Here is a 23,507-nt window from a genome sequence, read left to right on the forward strand (position 1 = left end):
AAAAAATTTTCCCCCCAACACAAGAGTTCAGGGCCAGAGGGCTTCGCTAATGAATTCTACCATCCATTTAAGGAAGAGATAATATGTATTCTTCTCGAATTATTACAAAAAATAAAAAAAGAAGGAAAACTTACAAATTCATCTTATGAGGCCATCATTACCCTGATACCAAAACCAGTTAAAGCCTCCACTAAAAATGAAAACTGCCAGGGCTCCTGTGTGCCTCGGTGGGTTTAGTGTCCAAATCTTAATTTTGGATTAGGACATTATCTTGCAGTGCATGGGTTCGAGTCCCACGTTGGACCCTGTGCTGACAGTGTGGAGCATGGCCAGGATTCTCCCTCTCCCTGTCTCTCTGCCCCTCCCTCACTTTTATGGACTCTATGTCTCTAAGTAAATAAATACTTTAAATATGTTAAAAATTTTTAAATAAAACTACAGACCAATATCCCGATGAATATGTATGCATAAATTCACATCAAAATGCCTTCAAATTAAAGTCAATAATACATTAATAGAATCATTTACCATAATCAAGTGGGATATATTCCCGGACTGCAAGGGTGGTTCCACATTCACAGATCAATCAACATGATGCACCACATTAATAGAAGAAAGGATAAGAACAATATGATGCTTTCAAGACATGCAGGGAAACGATTTGACAAAATGTCACATCCATTCACGATAAAACCCCCTAGCAAGTATATTGGTACTCAACCTACCTGCACATAATAAAGGTCATCTATGAAAAACCCACAGTTCATCTCATCCTCAATGGGGAAAAATTGAAAGTTTTTCTTCCAAGGTCGGGGACAAGACAGGGATGATCCCTCTCACCACTGTTATTCCACATAGTACTGTAAGTTTTAGCCACAGCAATAAGACAACAAAAAGAAATAAGAGGCATCCAAATTGGCAAGGAAGAAATAGAACTTTCACTATTTGGAAATGACATGATGCTCTCTATAGAAAACATGAAAGACTCCCCCCAAAATTGTTAGAATTGATATATGAATTCGACAAATCAAAATATACAGAAATCAATGTACATAAATCTATTGCATTTCTGTAGACAAATAATGAATTAACAGAAAGAGAAAGTAAGGGATCAATCCCATTGACAGGTGCACCAAATACCCCAAGATACCTGGAATAAACCTAACCAAAGAGGTAAAAGATCTGTACTCTAAAGGCTGTGAAACACTGATGAAAGAAATGGAAGAGGACACAAAGAAAAGGAAATACATTTCATGTTCACGGATAGGAAGAACAAGATACTGTTAAAAGGTCTACACTCCACAAAACAATCTACACATGTAATGAAATCCCTATCACACAAACAACACATTTGTCACAGAACTAGAACAAATAGTCCCAAAATACGTATGGAGTGGCAAAGACCCCAAACAGCCAAAAGAAATTGAAGACCAAAACTAAAGCTGGAGACATCACGCTTCTAGACTTTAGGTTATATTATAAAGCTGTACTGAACAGAACAGTATGGTACTGGCAACCAACAACAACAAAAAAAAAACACAGACGCAGAGACCAATAGAATGGAAACCCAGGCATGAACTCATACATATATGGTCAATTAATTCTCAACAAAGCAGGAAAGGATATCCAATGGGGGGAAAAAAGATACTCTTGGGACACATGTGTGGCTCCACAGTGTGTGGCTGTGGATTCAGCTCCGATCATGATCTCAGGGAAGTGCAGAGCATGCGTGGGATTCTCTCTCTCCATTTCTCTCTGCCCCTCTTCTGCATGTTCTCTCTCCCTCTCTCTCTCTCTCTCTCAAAAATAAATACATAAACTTAAAAAAAGTCTCCTCAACATGTGGTTTTGGAAAAACTAGACAGCAACCTGCAAAACAAAACAAAAACGGACCACTTTCTTACAACATACACAAAAATAAATCCAACATGAATAAAGAACTATGTGTGAAACCTGAAACCATAAAAATCCCAGAGGATACCTAACACAGGCAGTATCTTATTTGACTTTGGCTGTACAAACATCTTTGTAGATATATCTCCTGAGGTAAGGGAAACACAAGCAAAAATAATGGGACTTCATAAAAATAAAAAGCTTCTGTCACAAAGGAAATAATCAACAAAACTAAAACACCTACAGAGTAATATTTGTAAACGACATCTGATAAAGGGTTACTGTCCAAAATATATAAAGTTATACAGCACCCAAAAAATGAGAAATCCAATTAAAAATGGGCAGATGACATGAACGGACATTTTCCCAAGGTGACATAAACATAGCCAAGAGACACTTGAAAAGATGCTCAGCATTACTCATCTTCAGGGAAATACAATTCAAAAGTACAATGAGATAACACGTCACATCTGTGAGAATGACTAAAATCAATGAATGATGAAACAGCAGGTGTTGGCAAGGATGTGGGAAAAGAGAAACCCTCTTGCATTGTGGGAAGGAATGCAAACTGGTGCAGCCACTCTGGAAAACATCATGGAGATTCGTCAAAAAAAAAAAAATGGAAATAGAACTATGTTACGATCCAGCAATTTCACTACGAGGTATTTACAGAAAGAATACAAAAATAATTCTTCAAAGGGATACAGGCACCATGAGTTTACAGCAGCATTTTCTACAAAAGCCAAATTACGGAAACTGACCAAGCATCCATCAACTGATGAATAAACTGAGATGTAGTATATGGAATGTAATATTATTCAGCCATAAAAACATGAAATCTTGTCATTTTCCACGAGGTGGATGGAGTGAGAGAATGTTATGCTGGGTGAAATAAGCCTGTCAGAGAAACACAAATACCAGATGATTTCACTAACACATGAAAATGAAACAAAACAAAGGGGGGGGGAGGAGACAGTGACAAACACTCTTAACTAGAAAACAAACTGAGGGGTTCCACAGTGAGGTGGGGGAATGGATGAAACAGCTGCTGGGGATTACCAAGTGCACCTGGGATGAGCACCAAGTGACGCATGGAAATGTTGCTCTATATTGTACGCCTGAAACTAATATTACACTGTAGGTTTCCTAAGTGCAATTTAAAGTAATAGATAACATAAGGTTAAGACACCTACCTACCGGGTTTTCTGTAGTTTTCAATCACTTCATTAGGTTGGAAAAATAACCATAAATTTTTTAAAAAAGCATGTATGATGTGGGGGACACTTTGTGCCCTTACCTCGGTCACTGGTTCCAGCAGGACTCGGAAAGTGGGTCCCAGCTCATTCTTCTAGAAGGTCCTGAGACGAACATTTCGTGTATTCAAGTCCTAATGGAATGCAGCTCCCGTTCTTCTGAATTTCTGTCCGTGTTTCTTACCGGAAACAAGCCTGAATCTGGAACAAACCATTGACTGCATCTATGAGGTGAAGTCGTGGAACCCCGCAATCCACGAGTCCTTTAGTAAAATACAACTTGTTCAAATACTGTCCAGGAAGTTGAAGAATTAAACACGGGAACAACCCAGAAAATGCAAGGGCCTATGCTGTTTAGCAACCATCATGCCCAGGGAAGCCACCCAGGACCCCCACCTCAGTACTCAGTACAACAAGGCAGCTTCTCTCTGGCGACTCAGGAGATGCCAAGTTGCTGCAAAGCTCCCAAGGTCTCCCCTGGGGCGGGCGGCAGAACCCGCTGGAAACACAGCTCTGCTCTCTGTCCTGAGACAGCGGTAGAGGCCCTGTGTCCTCTGGGAGCAGCAGCAGTCCTTCCTGCTCTGAAGTGCCCTGGGTCAGAAAAGCCGATGGTGCGCCCTCTGCTGGCCATCACTGCCTAGGCAGAGGAGCCCGCCCCTCCGGGTCTGTGGTGCTTGAGCTCTCTCTGCTGGCTACCCTGGGAATTCCTGCAATGTTGAAGGCCCTGGTCGCTCAGCTGAGGGACTGAAGGTGATCTGGGCAACTCCGCCTGTTTTCCACAATGGGAAGGGTCTTAGTGACAGGGCCTGGGACACAAAATCTTTTCCTTCTCCTTTTTTTTTGAGTGAAGAATGAAACAGAATTTATTAACATAATGACATCATTTGTAATGTTTTAAGCAATGTCCACAGAAAAATAGACCACCAATTTACACATGCTGAGCAAGTAATTGTGTTTACCACCAGAGTATTTAGGTTAGATAAAGAATTGACACCTTTGAGAGAGAGATAACTGCTTCCAGCTATGGAACGAATGAGTCCTAGGGATACAAGAGACAGCCAATGGAATAGAGTCAATCCTGTAATAATATTGTTGCATGCTTTCACAGGATAGCTACACTTGTGCTGAAGTACAACATAATTTATAGACATATGGAATGACTACAATGTATGCCTAAAACTAATACAACAAATGTGTGAAGAATATTTCAATGAAAAGTTGACATCCTTTACGCTATCTTTAATTTATCTTTTTTTGCCAATGAACTATCATTCCTGGGGTGCTTGGGTGGCTTAGTCAGTTAAGCATCCGACTTCCCCTCAGGTCATGATCTTGCAGTCCATGAGATTGAGCCCTGCGTCAGGTTCTGTGCTGACAGCTCAGAGCCTGGAGCTTGCCCCAGATTCCGTGTCTCCTGCTCACTCCCCCCTCCCTCCCTCAGGCTCTCTCCAAAAAAGAAAAACAGAAACATTATAAATTAAAAAAAAATCATTCCTAATTTAGAATCTGTGAAATTCCATTTATACTAGATTCTCTAACATCACCATCTTGATGTAGAGAGCTTATCTGAATAGTCACTAATAATATCTTTGATGACACATATGTGGCAGGGTCAGAATGCAACTTACAGGGAGCTACACATCTGTTATGAATTTACTGTATGTATCCTTGGCTAATATTTCCAATGAAATGTGCTTTAGGGATACAGATGTATGAAATAATGTCCATCAGTCATATAGGTCAAATTCCTATAGGACCATTCATTATGCCTTCAATTACTAATTGCCATTTCTTCAAAATTAAAAGAAAGCTGGGACAAGAAAATGTCTTTGAATTTGATGTAAGAGAAGACTATGGTGTTTTAAAAGGTTCACCTACCATCTGGCATCCTCAGTTTGGCAGTGGACAGGAGGATAAAAACGCACGATCTTGATGCACACCACTAGCTCCAGAGGGAGAATATGGACCTTCTTGTCAAATACATTTATCAATATCAGCAGTTCAACTCTGCCAGGTCCAGACTGCCGGATCTGGGGGCAACACAATGCCTGATGCCTGGGTTCAGAACATGAGGAAGATCAGCTGGTAGGGAGCGGCGGGGAAATCCAACAGGGCCTGGGGAAGTGAGGGAGATGGGTCCGGGTTCCCTCCCCACAGGGCGGCTCTAGTGTTTACCTGCCAAAGAGCAGCACACTCTCCCTCAAGACATCCCTCTCCATGACAGAACATGAGGCTGTGCCCCCACAATTCCAGGAGAAATGAGGGATACCCATCTTTTCAAATGCAATAGCCTCTGCAAAGCTTGGCCCCAGGGATGTTGGAGTCTTGGAGTCACACAACACTGATGCCCATGATACCTGCCATTTCTGCCCCAGCACTCAGAGACACTTCATACATCCCCTCTCCCCTGGCCCATCTCACCCCATCCACATTCCTGGACCAGGTCTCTACTTTCTCCTTGTACTTCCTCTTTGTCTCTCTTTATCTCTAACCACATCTCTCTCTATTTCTTCCTTTCACTCTCTAGGACTTGCCCAATTCCCCTATCACAAATTCAATGTCTCTCTCCCTGCCTGTCTCTTTCTCCACCTCTCCCCAGGCTTCAGGATATCTGCTTTGTGCATGCAGCCCTGTCCAGGAGCACAGGGCACTCCTGTCTCTCCCTCTCTCAGGTCTTGTTTTGTCCCAGGCCCTGATCACAATGGAGGAGAATCCCCTGTACAGCAGCTGCTCATGTTGACATTTGCTAGAGCAATGCTGGCAGCATGTGGACAGCCAGACATTTACCCTTGGTGGCTAATCCATGACCCAAAAGCTTCTGGAGGGCTGGCTGCTTCCCTAAGCTGGGAGGAAAAAGGGGCTCAGAGGTTACGGGGTGCCTGGGGCAAAGTGGATTGGCTTGGCCAATGTAGAAGGAGCCATATGCTTACCCACAACTCTCCTGGGTGGTGTCCAAGGAACCTATCTCAGACCATGGAGCTCTGCCCTCCTGATTCCTCAATAAGGCAACAGGGGAAGCTTTGTGGGACATCATGTGGGACTCACCACAAAAGCTGCGCCATTTGGCCCCTTGAGGCCACCTAGATTGGTGCTATTGGGGGAAGCTGGTAAGGTGCACAAGGGCACAAGAGCTGAGTTAATGCAGGGCCTCCTTACCGGTCTCCTGAATCCATTCCTCACCATCGGAAGAGACCCTTTCCTGGAGACAGATACCTGCCCTCCTCATCAGCACGAACCCCATCAACTAGCACGCACGCCATGTGCTCATGAGTATCTATCTACAGATATAACAACCATCACCAGATCTCCCTAAAGGATGTATCCAACTCCTCAGATGGAACTATAGGTCCCTTCCAGGCATTACAACCCCAAAGAATGATCTGTCTTCTTCCACCAATCCTGTACATACTATGTGTTGGCTGACTGCATATACAGGAACCCCAAAGTGTACGCTTGATGGGGAATGAGTGTTGATTTTCCTGGAAGCTGACGCTGACACAGAAACACAACTGTGACAAGTGTATTAGGGGACATTAGGAAGGACAAAGTGGAGTGGACAGGGTGGGCAGGGAAAGCATTCAGACCAAGGGGCAGATTAGACACCATCTCTAAATATATAATAACCATAGCTGGTTTGTAATGGTTCAGTGTCCTCTCCAAATTTCAAACGGATGGTCCTCTACGTCAAAGTGATTTTGACTTATTGCAAAGGGATCTTCTGTTCTCCTCTATGCATTTTGTCTTCTACAATACATCTGTGGCCTTGGATGAGCACATATTTGTGTGGCTGCATTTGTATGTCTACCTCAGACCTTAGATGTAGATGCCTGAATATACACATTCTCATACTTATCTTTTCCTTCTTTGTAAAGTAGGACCTGAATTTTAATAGAAAAAACACAGGGGTCTTTGTTGTATCTTTGGAAACAGGAATTGCCAATCTCCCAACCTCAGGCATTATACCCTTAGTTTCATGAAACTGAATGAACATCTGTTGATGATCTTCTGTGTGCAGATACATTTTCCACCCTGAGAAGGGTGAATGCCCACTCATCCCGTACATTTTACAAATTCCTTATGTGCTTAACCACCTCTTCATCGCACTGACCTCAGAGACCAACATTGTTCCTGCTTCTCAGATTACAATGCTGAGGCTCTGAGATGGCCCCACTGAGAGCTGGCATTAGGGCTGAGACAGCAGGATCACAGGCAGTGCCTCTGGAAATTGTGAGGGAAGTTTCAGAGATGCAAACCTTCATGCAGGGTCATGACAGTAGGTTCAGGGGTGCGGTGACAAGATTCCAAGAGGGGCGTTTCCTGGTCAACCCTGAATTCCCTGCTGAGAGTCTGATTCAGGCTGAAGGCCAAGGAAGCCACACAGCTAATCTACAACTTTCATCACATTTAGTCTCACAGAGGCACACAAACTTAGGCAGACAAGCATCCCATAAGAACCAAGGAAAACTACAAATCTCCAGGGCATTCTTTCACAAGGATCCAGAACCTTCAGGAGAACCTCCAAGAGAAACAACAGTCTTTATTTAGATAATGAACTAGGTGCACTTTGGCCACAATGACATTTCAGAGATGATACCTGCATGGACTATCCTTGAACCCATACAGCAGCTCTGTGTGGATGCCACTCTGCACTCACTATCCCTGCCCAGGTTGTGGGCCCTGCCACAAATGGCCTCCAACTCCATCTCACTGAGTCCAACACCCTCCTCTCTGTACCATCTCAGCTCTCCCTTCTCATGCACAGTCTCCAATTCATTTCCATGAGATTCATGTCTCCGTCTCTTGTACTTGAGGACCCATTACTGGAGCTGCCATTATTGTAGACCAGAAGCTCCATGTAATTTAACGCATGTGACTCTCTCCCCATTAGGACAGTTGAAGCCCCTGATGGTAAGGGTTTGCCTCATCTCTCACAGAGCCAGGGACATGGACTGTGTGCTGGGCACATCTGCAGAACTGATATGTCTGCTTTTCTATTAAAAGACTCTTTCCTTCTCCACAAAGGATATATGCAGCCCAGCTCAGTAATGGAAATGACACAGCCCAACATATGTATGTCCTGAGAAACTTGAGGAATCTTAACAGTGTCCTCATCCAGCAGCACCCTTGCATTACAAAGCGTGTGAGGCCATCTCTCCATCCTCTCAAAGACTCAACAACATAGAAGCTGAACATGCTGAACATGTCAACTCATACAGCTCAGTTTATCTCACAAATAGTCGAGGTGGAGGTGGTGGGTACTGTCCCACCATCAAGGAGCTGGAGGCAGCCCATAGAGCCCATGAACAGTGATAAATTGTATCTATGCAGGGTGGACCTGGGAAAGAAGGAGGTCCTCTTGCATCCATAGGGACCTACAGAAATGACAGGTGTGTTGGTATGACAGACAGAAGCAGAACGCCCACAGGAGCTGAAACACAATGAAGTGGGTGTCAGCACCTGGCCCCTTGTTCATTCATGGGTTCTAGTAGAACAGAGCATCAGTGTCAGAAAACTATACCCTTCCATGAGGTCCCACCTATATCCTGAAAGTACCAGATGCCACAAGGAAAAACAACTGTCGCCACACGTCACTGCCCATGTTTAAAAATGCAGAAAGCCAAGGAGTCCTGTTCTAGAAGATTGATGGCAGTAATGCCAGCCTAATAAAGAAGCGTATTCCAGACAGGCAGGCATCTGTGACCAGGACCCCTCTGGTTTCCTCTTCCACCAGATCTGCAGACTTTTTATTTGCACATTGAGAACAGACAGAACATGAAGGAATGAAAGAAATGACCAGAACCACACAGAGATCCAGGGCCACCCCAGGGTCAAAGCTCTACCTGCCATCCCATGCCTGTCCTCACTCTGCTTCCTTCCCTGACAAAGACATCTTCTGTGCAAGGCCACAGAGACCTCTGAGGAGATGGGGATTCCTGGAGTCCTGCATGGGGCCTGGATATGAGTTTTCTGAGGGAAACACATTACCTGTGCATATTCATTGGTCTCAAGTATGTTTATCTTAATTCACAGGTAATTCAGCTTTTAAATACAACATGAGTTGCAGAGCTATTTTGTGCCATTGTAAAAGGGAGGTAGAAATTCTACGTAAAAGAATGAACACAAACATGTCTCAATTTCAGGTGAAAAACTCCCATAAGGTATCATGAGACAAAGTACTAATTACAACTGCTCCCGGGACACAAGAGAACCTACTCCTATAAACACAACTGAAGAACTCTGTGAGGTATTGGCCCTGCAAGTAATCACTGATTCTCTGCAGTTCCACGTACATTTTTTATTACACATGCCACTTCTGAAAATTCAGAGTATTTCCACCTAGGGGACAACTGGAGAAATTCTCTATCGTACATTTGCCAACACAGAAGGACCAGTAATGAATTCTGAAATTTTTCTAAGAACCCTCAGCACTGCACAAAGCACACAATATAATGTTGGAAAGAGTTTTTATCAATTCCAGTCATGAGGCTCATAGCAGACATTCTGAACACATTCATGGCCTACACTGAAAAAGGAAAAATGAAAATAATCAGGATAATCCCGTGTAAAGAAGGTGTGGAAGGAGTCAGACGCTCCAGAAGACTTGAGGGTGCAGTGAAGTGTCATCCTCCTCAAGTTATTTCCACAAACACTAAGTGAGAGCCACGTGGTCCTCAGCCTCCATGCACTTGTGGTGTTCAGAGGCACTAGCTAACATGATGATGTTACATTGGAGAAGCCTGGAGGCTTGTGAGGACATAAATCAAACAGTAAAGACACCAGAAGACCAAAAACAACAACAACAACAACAACAACAACAACAACAAACAAACAAAAAACAGACAAGGCCAGATAAAAGTTTCCAGAAAGTATTGCAACTGAAACTGGCAACAGAATTTACCTTGCCTTTTTCTGCATCCTTGGTAGAGACACAACTGATATTTCCCATGGGAGCTGCATCACGTCTTAGGTCTCATAAAGGATGGACGTGGATGGAGGTTGATTCTGACTTGCATAGACTGTGTGGAAGAAAAACAAACCATCCGCTACATGTTTCATTATATTCAACTCATTCACACTCGGGTCCCTTACCAGGGACAGAGCGTTTTTCATGTACCTCGGGTGACCCTTGAGGACAAGAGGGAGATCTGATCCTGTCCTTTGAGGAAGGTTTACATGGCCCTGGTTCAGGTGTTTTTGTAACTAATCAAGCAGCTGTGAACAGCTCAGGTCTCAACTCGCTAGAAAGTATGTTAGGGGTGTGTTTCATCCCTCAGAGAGCCCAGCACATGGTCTCTGTACAAGCTACATCCTAGGGAGTGCTATGTCTGTCAGCACGTATAAGGCCTCTTTCCTTCTCTATCAGAGACACGTGTTGCCCAGCTCACTATGTGGAAATGACTGCCCATTTCATGCATGTCCTGAGAAACTTGAAGAACCTTACAACGTCCTCACTCAGGCTGACCTGAAAGCCCTGTGGTGCCATCACTGCATCTCCTCCAAACACATAACAAGTAAAAGACACAACGTGTTTTATAAGTCAACTCATACTGATCATATCATCTTTCCACATGGTGGAGGAGGAAGGTGAGGTCCCAGAGGACCCCAGTTTGGAGAAGGTGGGGGTGGTCCAAAGCCCATGGGTGGTGATAAATGTCAGCCCACGGGGTATGACATGGAGGGCACTTCTGGGAAAGGAGGAAATATCCTGGAAACCACGTGGACCTGCAGGACAGAAATTAAACTTTTGAGATGTGTTAGGGTAAAAGGTGAAAAATCCAACACCAACACCAACACTAACATACCTGAACCCCAATGAAGCCGAATGGCACCTGTCTCCTTCCTCTCCACCTGGTTTCAACAGGGCAGCATCAGTGCTTCTAAACTCCACCCTTCCCACTGGGTCCCACCTAGAATTTCTAAGAGTTGGAGGAGGCAAAGCAGTGCATTGCTGGCAGCATGGTACTAGCTGTGTCTGCAAATGTGGGGAAGGAAGTGGCTAGTCTTAAAGAATCAGAGGGATAATTCCAGACTACTAAAGAAAGTCTGTTCCACACACACAGTCTTCTATGTCCAGGACTACTCTCCACCCAGCCCTTCACCACCTCAACAGCTCTGTCTTGGCATAGTAAGAGCTGAAACGATGAGAAAGAATTTTGTTTCCGTACTATTCATTTACATCTTTAATCCATTTCAAGTTAATTCTTGGAGTGGTATAACATAAGGTGCTAAGCTTTATTCTTATGCACGTGTATATCCAATTTTCCCAGCCCCAGTTATTCAAGAGAATACCCTTCTCCACTATGTATTCTTGACTCCCTTGTCAAATACTAGTTGACTGTTCATGCAAGGGTTTAGTTTGGGCTCTCAATTTCCGTTCCATTGTCTTGTGTGTGTGCTTATGCCAGTGACATAACTGATTTCTTTGTGTTAGAATGCAGCTAGAAATCGAGAAGTGTGATGCCTCCTATTTTGTTCTTTCTTGCGTTGGCCACTTGGGGTCTTTTTGTGGTTCCAAATACATTTTAGGATATGTTTTTATAATTGCATAAAAATTGCATTGGAGTCTTGATAAAGATTGCACTGAATCTCTAGATGGCTTTGGGTAATATGGACATTGCATCTATATTAATTCCTCTGAAAGACAGACGTGGGATGGCTTTTCACTGACTTGTGTGTTCTCCTGTTTCTTTCATCCAAATTGAATTTCTTCCATTTCAGTACATGGGTGTTATAGTTTTCTGCAGAGAGATCTTTCACTTCCTTGGCTAAATTTATTCCTATACAGTTTATTGTTTTTGATGCTATTGTAAATGGATTGTTTTCTTTTCTTCTTAGATAATTTGGTTAGTGAATAGGAAAGCTACAGAATGTGATATAGTGACTTTCTAGTTTGGAACTTTAATGTATTTCTTGATTAGATATTAACAAGTTCTTTTACACTGAACTTTATTTCATTCTTTTACCTTTTTAAAAAATCATGTTATTTGGGAATAGCTGATACAGTATGTTACATTAGTTTCAGATGAACAACATAGTGATTGGACAAGTGTATACATTCTGATACGCTAACACAGGTGTAGCTACAATCTGTCACCATGCATCACTATTCCAGTACCATTCTCAATGTTCCCTATGCTATATCCTCTATGTGTAATTTATTATTCCATAACCAGAAGCCTGCATCACCCAATCCCCTTCACATATCTAGGGAATCCTTCTCTTGTTCCTGATCTTAGAGGACAATCTTTCACAATTTCACTATAGAGTATGATGTTAGATATGGGCTTCACATACATGGCCTTTCTTATGTTGAGATATGTTCCCTCTACGGGGAATTTTTAAAGAGTTTTTTAGCACAAATGGATACCAAATTTTCTCAGAAATTTTTGTGTATCTATTGACATAGTCACAGCAGTTTTCTTTTTAATTTTTAAAATGTATGGGGCGCCTGGGTGGCTCAGTTGGTTGAGCGTCCAACTTGATTCACGTCATGATCTCACGGTCTATGGGTTTGAGTCCCGCATCAGGCTCTGTGCTGGCAGCTCAGAGCCTGGAGCCTGCTTCGGATTCTGTGTCTCACACTCTCACTACCCCTCCCCTGATCACCTGATCATTTTCTCTCTCTCTTTCTCTCTCTCTCTCTCTCTCTTTCTCTCTGTCTCTCTCTTTCTCTCTGTCTCCCTCTCTCTGTCAAAAATAAATAAACATTAAGAAAAATTTTAAAAATGTATTTATTTTGTTAACTTTAAATTTACTTATGTATTTCTTTAGTATATATGTTTTTCAAGTTTTTATTTAAATTCTAGTTGGTTAACATACAGTGTAATGTTAGTTTCAGGAGTACAATGTAGTCATCCATCACTTACATACAACATCCAGTGTTCCTCACTACTAGCGCCCTCCTTAGCCGATCACCCATTTAACCCATCCCCCTGCCCACCTCCCTTCTAGTAATCCTCCGTTTGCTATTTATAGTTGAGTCTGGTTTCTGGATGATTTTTCTTTCATTCAATTATGTGAGGGGTCATATTTATTGATTTTCATTTCTGAAACATCCTTCCTTTACAGGGAAAAACCCTACATCGTGGTCAATGATCCTTTTTATGTGATGGTTAATTTGGTTTGCCTGTATATCACTGGGAATTATTCATCTATATTCATCATGGGAATACTGGCCTATAGTTTTCTGTTCAGGTAGTATCCTTTTCTGGCTTCCTACCAGGGTAATTCCAGTCTCATGAAATGAGTTTATGGTGTTCATTCCTTTTGAATCAGTGAGAGGACTGCTGTTATTTCTTCTACAAACGTTTGGTCACATTCACCAGTGAATCTACCTGGTCCTGGGCTTTTCTTCCCTGAGAGAATTTCGATTACTGATTCAATTTACTTACTTTGGTTATCTTTTTGTATTGATGCAGTCTTCCTTTAATGGGTCTGTGCAAACCTTCTATTTCTTCCTGATACAGTCTTGGTAGGTTGTGTGTTTCTAAGAACCTATCCATTTCTTCTATGTAGGCGGTTTGCTGGCATCTAATTTAGCCATGGTCGCCTCTTTGTCTCTTTTATGTTTCTTTGGTATCAGGTGTAATGTCTGCCCTTTTATTTATAATTATTTTGAGTTGGGTCCTCTCTCTGTCTTAGCATAGTCTACGTATAATCTTGAAATTTTTGTTTCACTCTTCAGAAAACCCACTGTTGACCTTCATATTTTCTATTGATTTCATGGTCTCAGTTTCATTGGTTTCCACTCTCATATGCATTATTCCTCCCTTTTGAGAACACTGGACATTGGTAGATTGTTGTTTTTTTCTAGTTCTTTTAAATTAAATGTATGTTGTTCACTTGAATCCCAAATCTACCCTCCACACATGCAAAACCAGTGACTCATCAGAGAACCTTCAATAGGTCTCTTCTGCCCTATTTCTAATTCTCCAAACTCTGAGAAATGGAACCAGAAAATTTATTTGAAGACACAATAGATGAAAACTTCCTTAATGTGGGGAATGAAACAGATCCAGAAGTAGGAGGCACAAAGAACCCCCAACATATTCAACAGAAGCAGATCCACATCAAGTCACATAGAAATTAAAATGCAAAATGTCGTGATAAAGAAAAAATTTAATAGCAGAAAAACCAAAAGATGACAATTACCTACAAGAGAAGCCCCATAAGGTTATCACTGGAAGTTTTTCAGAAGAAACTTTGAAACCGTAAGTGAGCAGCATGGTATGGTACAGATGCTGAATGGATAACATCTACAGCCAGAGAGTCTATCCACAACACTATCATTCAGATGGAAGGAGAGATGAAGAGGTTCCCAAATAAATACTCAGCGAGTTCACAACCAACAAACCACCCCTGAAAGAAATGTTAAAGCGGACTCTTTAAGTGGAAAAGAAACACCTAAAGTGACAACTATTAATGTGCGAAACGCAAAAGCAATAAAAATGAGTACATCTATAAAACATCAGCCAAAGTATCCGTGATATGAAAGGTTTTGAAATATGACACTACATATCTACAACACGGGGAGGAGAGGAGTAAAGAACTGGTTCATACTTAAACAACTATCAACTAAATATAGACTTCTTTTTTTTTTTTTTTTAATTTTTTTTTCAACGTTTATATTTATTTTTGGGACAGAGAGAGACAGAGCATGAACGGGGAAGGGGCAGAGAGACAGGGAAACACAGAATCGGAAACAGGCTCCAGGCTCTGAGCCATCAGCCCAGAGCCTGACGCGGGGCTCGAACTCACGGACCGTGAGATCGTGACCTGGCTGAAGTCGGACGCTTAACCGACTGCGCCACCCAGGCGCCCCTAAATATAGACTTCTATATGCACAAGTGGTTAGGTACAAACCTAATCATAACCACAAATCAAACACCACCAATACATATGCAGACTATAAAGACAAGCAATTTCAACTGTGGTACTAAAGAAACTCAGAAAACCATAAAAAAGAGAAAGAGAAGAAAGGATCAGAAAGATTCAGAAACAACAATCATCAAGTAATAAAAGGACAAGTATATGTCTATCAATTACTTTGAAAGGAAACAGGATAAATGCTCAAATCAAAGGCACAGGGTGACAGATAGGGGTGCCTGGATGGCTCAATCACTTGAGATTTCGACTCTTGACTTTGGATCAGGCTATGATGCCAGGGTCATCGGACTGAGTCCTAATTGGGCTCTGCACTGAGCATGGAACTTACTTAAGATACATACTGAGTCTCATTCTCTCTCTTGCTCTCTGTCTTCCCCCATTTCCCCCAACCAGACCTCCCATACCCGAGCTCTCTCTCCTCATAAAAAAAGGCACTGGGTGAGAGAATGAATGAAATATAGGACCTATCTATTCTCTACCTACAAGAGAGTAATTACAGAAGTAAATTATCAAAAGAAACAGCAGTAGCCATACCTATATCAAACAAATACATTTAAAATAAAACTCTAAGAAGAGAGAAAGAAGGAAATTATAATGAAAAAAGGTATAATCCAACGAAAGATACAACAATTGTAAACATATATGTGCTCAACTTGAGAGAATCCAATACACAAAACACTGAAAACCTAAAGCAAATAATTGATACTCATACAATCATAGAAGGGCACTTTAACACCACAAAGACATCAAGGGAGATATCATTCCATCAGAAAATACACATTTGTATATTTTCTAATAACAGCATGCACATGGGTTCCAGAATTGATGAAGAAATGCTAGACATGGAAAGTGGAATATCACCATGTCATTTCCAAAGCGAGACGGCAGCTGCACTGGTGGATTCCTGAAGACTACAGTAAGGGTGGCACATACATATGTCTAGCCTTGGAACCCATAGAATAATCTTGACTGGCACACACGCTTGTGACTCCACTCAGCCCTTTGGAGATACGCCTGCTATGCTCTGGGGTAACAACCCAGAGCCTCCAGGGAGCTAACCCTAAACCTAATGGTAACCCTAACTAGAACACTCACCCTACACCTAACCCTATATATCACACTAACTTGACAACAGATCCATGTTGGAGCATGTGCCCTCATTTCAGCCTTCCATGCAATTCACAACACTGATGTCGCTTCAACCCTGGCGACTTCCCTGGACCGAACCATAAACCTCTGACAACACCACGTGGCTGGGGTCCACAAGCGGTACAGACTAACTGGGCATGGAACCTGGAAGCTGTCCATTTCGTTTCCCAGGCCTGACGGCAGCTGCCCGAGAGGATTCCTGAGGCCTCCCCGACCAGGGGCCCATTGACGTGTGTGGCCTTGGCAGCCAAAGACTGATCCTGACCGGTAGTCTCCCTTGTGCCCACAACTCAGCCCTTCGGGGAGACCACTGGTCTGCTATGGGTTCGGCGCTTGTAGATTCCTGAAAACTAACGCTAACCCTATCCCTACCTCAAACCGGTTGCCTCCACCGAAAACTAAGCCGGCCATGTAACCGAACCCTAAACTTGAGATGCCCCGTCGCATGGGCCCTCACTTCAGCCCTCAAGGGACATAACGAGAGCGTAGCCGCTTCGGGCTGGTGACGTCCCTGGACCGAACCCTAACCCTAGCTGAGGATCTCTCCCCATGGGGACCCAATACAAAAGTCTGACAACACCACGTGCCTAGGGTACACAAGCGGTGCAGACTCACTCGGCATGGAACCTGGAAGTTCACCATGTCATTTCCCAGGCTCGGCTGAAGCTGCCCGAGATGATTCCGGAGGCCTCCCCAACCAGGGCCTGTCGATGTGTGTGGCCTTGTCAGCCAAAGACTGAATCTGACCGGCACCCTCACTTGTGCCCTTAACTCAGCCCTTTGGGGAGACCACTGCCCTGCTGTGGGTTCGGCGCCTAGAACCTACTAGGACATATCCCTAACCCTAAAACTACCTCAATCTGGGAACCTCCAATGAAACCTAAGCGGGCCTTGAACTAACCCTACACTTGTGTCGCCTGGTTGCATGGGCCCTCACTTCAGCACTCGAGGTAGGTCACGAGAACGGAGTCCTTTCGGCACTGGCGACGTCCCTGGACCGAACCCTAAACCTAGCTAAGGCACTCTCCCATGTGGACCCAATACCAAGTCTAAAAACATCACGGGCCTAGGGTACACAAGAGGTGCAGGCTCACTCAGCAAGGAACCTGGAAGCTCACCATGTCTTTTCCAAGGCCCGGCTGCAGCTGCACAAGAGGATTCCAGAGGCCTCCTCGATTAGGAGCCTATCGACATGTGTGTGGCCTTGACAGACAATGACTGAACCTGACCGGCAAACTCACTTGTGCCCTCAACTCAGCCCTTCGGACAGACCACAGCCCTGCTGTGGGTTCGGCGCCTGGAGCTTCCTGGGAGCTAACCCTAACCGTAACCCTCCCGAACCAGGACCCTCTACCGAAACCTAAGCCTGCCTCAATCCGTAACCCTGCAATTGAGCCGCTTTCTGGCATGGCCCTCACTTCAGCCCTCGAGGGAGATCACGAGACCGGAGTCGCTTCGGCCCTGGCGACGTCCCTGGACCGAACCCTAACCCTAGCTAAGGCTCTCTCTCCCCATGGGGACCCAATTCCTACGTCTGACAACACCACGCGCCTGGGTTCCAGAAGCGGTGCGGCCTGACTCGGCATGCAACCGGGAAGCTCACCATGTCGTTTCCCAGGACCGGCTGCAGCGGCCCGAGAGGATTCCGGAGGCCTCCTCGTCCAGGGGCGGATCGACGTGTTTGGCCTTGGCAGCCACAGACGGATCCTGAACGGCACCGTCCCTTGTGCCCTCAACTCAGCCCTTCGGGGAGACCACTGGGCTGCTGTGGGTTCGGCGCCTGGAGCCTCCTGGGACCGAACCCTAACCCTAACCCTACCCCGAACCGGGACCCTCCACCGAAACCTAAGCCTGCCTCGAACCCTAACCCTGCAATTGAGCCGCCTTCTGGCATGGGCCCTCACTTCAGCCCTCGAGGGAGATGACGAGACCGGAGTCGCTTTGGCCCTGGCGACGTCCCTGGACCGAACCCTAACCCTAGCTATGGCTCTCTCCACATGGGGACCCAATTCCTACGTCTGACAACACCACGCGCCTGGGTTCCAGAAGCGGTGCAGCCTGACTCGGCAGGCAGCCGGGAAGCTCACCATGTCGTTTCCCAGGCCCGGCTTCAGCGGCCCGAGAGGATTCCGGAGGCCTCCTCGACCAGGTGAGGATCGATGAGTGTGGCCTTTGCGGCCAAAGACGAATCGTGACCAGCACCGTGCCTTGTGCCCTCAACTGACCCCTTCGCGGAGACCACTGAGCTGCTCTGGGTTCGGCGCCTGGAGCCTCCTGGGACCGAACCCTAACCCTAACCCTACCCCGAACCGGGACCCTCCACCGAAACCTAAGCCTGCCTCGATCCGTAACCCTGCAATTGAGCCGCCTTCTGGCATGGGCCCTCACTTCAGCCCTCGAGGGAGATCACGAGACCGGAGTCGCTTCGACCCTGGAGACGTCCCTGGACCGAACCCTAACCCTAGCTAAGGCTCTCTCTCCCCATGGGTACCATATTCCTACGTCTGACAACACCACGCGCCTGGGTTCCAGAAGCGGTGCGGCCTGACTCGGCATGCAAGCGGGAAGCTCACCATGTCGTTTCCCAGGCCCGAGAGGATTCCGGAGGCCTCCTCGACAAGGGGAGGATCGACGAGTGTGGCCTGGCAGCCAAAGACGAATCGTGACCGGCACCGTCCCTTGTGCCCTCAACTGACCCCTTCGCGGAGACCACTGCCCAGCGCTGGTTTCAGCGCCTGGAGCCTCCTGGGACCGAACCCTAACACTAACCCTACCCCGAACTGGGACCCTCCACCGAAACCTAAGCCTGCCTCGAACCATAACCCTGCAATTGAGCCGCCTTCTGGCATGGGCCCTCACTTCAGCCCTCGAGGGAGATCACGAGACCGGAGTCGCTTCGGCCCTGGCGACGTCCTTGGGCCGAATCCTAACCCTAGCTAGGGCTCTCTCCCCATGGGGACCCAAGTCCAACGTCTGAAAACACCACGCGCCTGGGTTCAAGAAACGGTACAGGCTGACTCGGCATGGAACCCAGAAGCTCACCATGTCGTTTCCCAGGCCCGGCTGCAGCTGCCCGAGAGGATTCCAGAGGCCTCCTAGTCCAGGGGCGGATCGACGTGTTTGGCCTTGGCAGCCACAGACGGATCCTGAACGGCACCGTCCCTTGTGCCCTCAACTCAGCCCTTCGGGGAGACCACTGCGCTGCTGTGGGTTCGGCGCCTGGAGCCTCCTGGAAGATAACCCTAACCCTAACCCTACCCCGACCCGGGACCCTCCACCGAAACCTAAGCCTGCCTCGATCCGTAACCCTGCAATTGAGCCGCCTTCTGGCATGGGCCCTCACTTCAGCCCTCGAGGGAGATGACGAGACCGGAGTCGCTTCGGCCCTGGCGACGTCCCTGGACCGAACCCTAACCCTAGCTATGGCTCTCTCCCCATGGGTTCCCAATTCCTACGTCTGACAACACCACGCGCCTGGGTTCCAGAAGCGGTGCAGCCTGACTCGGCATGCAACCGGGAAGCTCACCATGTCGTTTCCCAGGCCCGGCTTCAGCGGCCCGAGAGGATTCCGGAGGCCTCCTCGACAAGGGGAGGATCGACGAGTGTGGCCTGGCAGCCAAAGACGAATCGTGACTGGCACCGTGCTTGTGCCCTCAACTGACCCCTTCGCGGAGACCACTGCCCAGCACTGGTTTCGGCGCCTGGAGCCTCCTGGGACCGAACCCTAACCCTAACCCTACCCCGAACCGGGACCCTCCACCGAAACCTAAGCCTGCCTCGATCCGTAACCCTGCAATTGAGCCGCCTTCTGGCATGGGCCCTCACTTCAGCCCTCGAGGGAGATCACGAGACCGGAGTCGCTTCGGCCCTGGCGACGTCCTTGGGCCGAACCCGAACCCAAACTAAGGCTCTCTCCCCATGGGGACCCAAGTCCAACGTCTGAAAACAGCACGCACCTGGGTTCAAGAAGCGGTACAGGCTGACTCGGCATGGAACCCAGAAGCTCACCATGTCGTTTCCCAGGCCCGGCTGCAGCTGCCCGAGAGGATTCCAGAGGCCTCCTCGTCCAGGGGCTGATCGACGTGTTTGGCCTTGGCAGCCACAGACGGATCCTGAACGGCACCGTCCCTTGTGCCCTAAACTCAGCCCTTTGGGGAGACCACTGCGCTGCTGTGGGTTCGGCGCCTGGAGACTCCTGGGAGCTAACCCTAACCCTAACTCTACCCCGAACCGGGACCCTGCACCGAAACCTAAGCCTGCCCCGATCCATAACCCTGCAATTGAGCCGCTTTCTGGCATGGGCCCTCACTTCAGCCCTCGAGGGAGATCACGAGACCGGAGTCGCTTCGGCCTTGGCGACGTCCCTGGACCGAACCCTAACCCTAGCTAAGGCTCTCTCCCCATGGGGACCCAAGTCCAACGTCTGAAAACAGCACGCCCCTGGGTTCAAGAAGCGGTACAGGCTGACTCGGCATGGAACCCAGAAGCTCACCATGTCGTTTCCCAGGCCAGGCTGCAGCTGCCCGAGAGGATTCCAGAGGCCTCCTCGTCCAGGGGCGGATCGACGTGTTTGGCCTTGGCAGCCACAGACGGATCCTTAACGGCACCGTCCCTTGTGCCCTCAACTCAGCCCTTCGGGGAGACCACTGGGCTGCTGTGGGTTCGGCGCCTGGAGCCTCCTGGGACCGAACCCTAACCCTAACCCTCCCGAACCAGGACCCTCCACCGAAACCTAAGCCTGCCTCAATCCGTAACCCTGCAATTGAGCAGCCTTCTGGCATGGGCCCTCACTTCAGCCCTCGAGGGAGATCACGAGACCGGAGTCGCTTCGGCCCTGTCGACCTCCCTGGACAGAACCCTAACCCTAGCTAAGGCTCTCTCCCCATGGGGACCCAATTCCTACGTCTGACAACACCACGCGCCTGGGTTCCAGAAGCGGTGCAGCCTGACTCGGCATGCAACCGGGAAGCTCACCATGTCGTTTCCCAGGCCCGGCTGCAGCGGCCCGAGAGGATTCCAGGGGCCTCCTCGACAAGGGGATGATCGACAAGTGTGGCCTGGCAGCCAAAGACGAATCGTGACCGGCACCAACCCTTGTGCCCTCTACTGACCCCTTCGCGGAGACCACTGCCCAGCACTGGTTTCGGCGCCTGGAGCCTCCTGGGACCGAACCCTAACCCTAACTCTACCCGAACCGGGACCCTCCACCGAAACCTAAGCCTGCCTCGAACCCTAACCCTGCAATTGAGCCGCCTTCTGGCATGGGCCCTCACTTCAGCCCTCGAGGGAGGTCATGAGACCGGAGTCGCTTCGGCCCTCGCGGCATCCCTGGACCAAACCCTAACCCTAGTTAAGGCTCTCTCCCCATGGAACCCAATTCCAACGTCTGACAACAACACGCGCCTGGGGTCCAGAAGCAGTGCAGGCTGACTCGGCATGGAACCTGGAAGCTCACCATGTCGTTTCCCAGGCCCGGCTGCAGCTGGCCGAGAGGATTCCGGAGGCCTCCTCGACCATGGGCCCAATCACGCGTGTGGCCTTGGCAGACCATATGGATCCTGACCGGCACCCTCCCTTGTGTCCTCCACCTAACCCTTCAGGGAGACCACTGTCTTTCTGTGGATTCATCGTCTGGATCCTCCTGGGATCTAAACTTCACCCTAAACCTACCCTGTGTCAGAACCCTCCACCGAAAAATCAGCCATCCTCAAAACCTCACCCTCTACTTGAGCCGCCCCATCGCATGGGCCCTCATTTCAGGCCTTGAGAGAGATTACGGGACCAGTGTGGCCTCGGCCCTGGCGACGTCCCTGGACCAAACCCTAATCCTAGCTAAGGCTCTCTCCCCGTGGGGACCCAATCCCTACGTCTGACAACACCATACGCCTTGGGTCCTTAAGGGTTGCATGGTCACTTGGTATGGTATCCGGAAGCTCACCATGTCGTTTCCCATGCCTCTTGCTGCTGCCAGAGAGGATTCCTGAGTCTTCCCCAACCAGGCGCTCATACAGCTGTGTGGCCTTGGAAGAACAGAGTCTGATCCTGCCCGGCACTCTCCCTTGTGCCCTGAACTCAGTGCTTCGGGGAGACTGCTGAAGTGTTCTGGCTTCAGCACCTGGGGCCTCCTGGGACGTAACCCCATCCCTACCCTTAACCGGATCCTCCTCCGAATCCTAAGTCGGCCTTGAACCCTATCCCTTCATTTTAACCTCACCTTCACATGAGCCCTCACTTCATCTCTCGAGGGAGATCTCGAGACTGGAGTCACTTCGATCCTGGCTACGTCCCTGGTCCAAACACTAACCGTAGCTAAAGCTCTCTCCCCTTAGGGACCCAATCCCAAGGTCTGGCAACACCACGCGCCTGGGGTTCCAGAAGCGGGGCAGTGTCCCTCGGCATGGTGCCTGGAACCTCACAATGTCATTCTGCAGGCCCGGCTGCAGTTGTCTGAGAGAATTCCTGAGGCCTACCCGACCAGTGGCCCATAGATTTGCGTGGCCAGGAAGCCTAAGACTGAACCTTACCGGCCCTCTCCCCTGTGCCCTCAACTTAGCCCATTCGGGTGACCACCGCCCTGCTGGGGGTTCAGTACCTGGAGCCTCTCGGGTCCTAACCCAAACCCTACCCCTAACCGGAAACCTCAACTGAATCCTAACCCGATCTTGAAACCTAATCAAACACTTGACCCCCGCTGTCTCCTGGTCCCTTACTTCATTCCTCTAAGGAGATCACGAGACTGGGGTTGCTTTGGCCCTGGCAACGTCCTGGACCGAACCCTAACCCTAGCTCAGACTCTCTCCCAATGGGGATGTAAGCAACCAACTATAAATCGTCTATGAGAAAAATTGAAGAAACCCAAAGAAATGGAAAACATTCCATGCTCACATATTAGAAGAACAAAAATCGTTAAGATGTCAATACTACCAAAGCAATTGACACTCTCAATGCAATCCCTATCAAACTAACACAAGCTTTCTCCACAGAGCTAGAACAAACAACCCTAAAATGTGTAAGGATCCAGAAAAGATACCAAAAGCCAAAGTCATGTTGAAAAAGAAAACAAAGGTGGAAACATGACTATTTTGGATTTATGGTGTATTAGAAAGCTGCATTCATCAAGACAGTATGTACAGGCACAGAAACGGAGACAGACGTCGATGGAACAGAATATGGAACCCAGAAATATACCCTCAAACATATGGTGAGTAATCTTTGTTAACACAGAAAGAATATCCAATGGAATAAGAGTCTCTTAAGCAAATGGTACTAGGAATACTGGACAGTGAGAATGATGAACCTGGACACTGTTCTTAAACGACACACACA

The 23,507-nt window shown here is 47.3% G+C and overlaps 1 long non-coding RNA gene across 2 annotated transcripts in view; it reads right to left on the reverse strand.

The window, feature by feature from the left end:
- Window positions 1-821: 821 nt before the first annotated feature.
- The window catches only part of LOC123600573, a 29,684-nt gene continuing 6,998 nt past the window's right edge, over window positions 822-23,507 (reverse strand). The window contains exons 2-3 of one of the 2 annotated variants that reach the window (XR_006713655.1): window positions 3,191-3,347; window positions 822-860 (exon numbers count right to left, since the gene is read on the reverse strand). This is a non-coding gene — a long non-coding RNA (uncharacterized LOC123600573). Of the gene's footprint in view, window positions 861-1,831; window positions 1,870-3,190; window positions 3,348-23,507 lie in introns of those variants that run through there. The other variant, XR_006713654.1, reaches the window with a different exon arrangement.

Source organism: Leopardus geoffroyi, chromosome D1 (assembly GCF_018350155.1).
Source record: "Leopardus geoffroyi isolate Oge1 chromosome D1, O.geoffroyi_Oge1_pat1.0, whole genome shotgun sequence".
Lineage (NCBI taxonomy): Eukaryota > Metazoa > Chordata > Mammalia > Carnivora > Felidae > Leopardus > Leopardus geoffroyi.